Raw genomic sequence first — 896 nt, 5'->3', positions numbered from 1 at the left:
TTTTATTTTCTTAATTTTTGCATTTTTGCCTTGTGGTATTTACCTTGTTTTATTTTCTTAATTTTTGCATTTTTGCCTTGTGGTATTTACCTTGTTTTTTTGTTAATAAATCCTTGCTGCAAACGTTCTCCTGCCTGCCTGCCACTGTCTCTGCATTTGGGTCCTCAATTTGCTACAACCGTCACGATTCTGTTATAAAAGAGAAGGGCTTTTATAACGCTACTAGACACCTTCATCAGGGTTTAGTTGAGAGGAAGCCCAATAAACATAAACTTCAGTTTTCAACCACGAAGTTACAATATATTGGAATGCACAGAAAATGCTTCTTTTTGCCTTTGTCAGCCTGCTGAGACAGTTGGAAACCTCTGACGGACCTCCAGTTAGGCTGAAACTAGAAGAATGCATACTGATTTCCTAATACAGGTGGATTTATTGTCTCATGGTAGAGAATTATGGGTGGGAAGACATTTATTAGGAATAAGTACTGCCATCTTTGCACTCACAATTCTTTAGTTGCAGGTACAGCAAGAAGCCAGATTGTCAGCTTGGAGGGTGTTAAGATGCCAAAAATTCCTTTTCCTCTCCTGAAAAAAATGTCTGTTATAGAGAGGTTATTATTAGAAACTATTATTACAATTATTAGACACTTTTAATGTGCTAATTTTTAAATAGAAATATATTTTATCTTGTATTAGAAACATGTTTTTGATTGTGACCCCTTAAAACAAAGAAATAGCAGACCCTGGCCAGTACATAAAAAATATTTTTAGAGGCCCATATAGTGGTTTAAAAATCCACTTACTCACTAGAAAAGGTGCATTGATTATAGGAAAAAAAACATGTTTTTTCCTGTCCTGTTAAATTATCTCATAGGTCCCTCCCCACCCCCCACAGGT

The sequence above is a fragment of the Etheostoma cragini genome, chromosome 13 (genome assembly GCF_013103735.1).
Source record: "Etheostoma cragini isolate CJK2018 chromosome 13, CSU_Ecrag_1.0, whole genome shotgun sequence".
In the NCBI taxonomy this organism is placed as follows: domain Eukaryota; kingdom Metazoa; phylum Chordata; class Actinopteri; order Perciformes; family Percidae; genus Etheostoma; species Etheostoma cragini.
The sequence above is the reverse complement of the archived record's forward strand: the minus strand, read 5'-3'. Positions refer to the sequence as shown.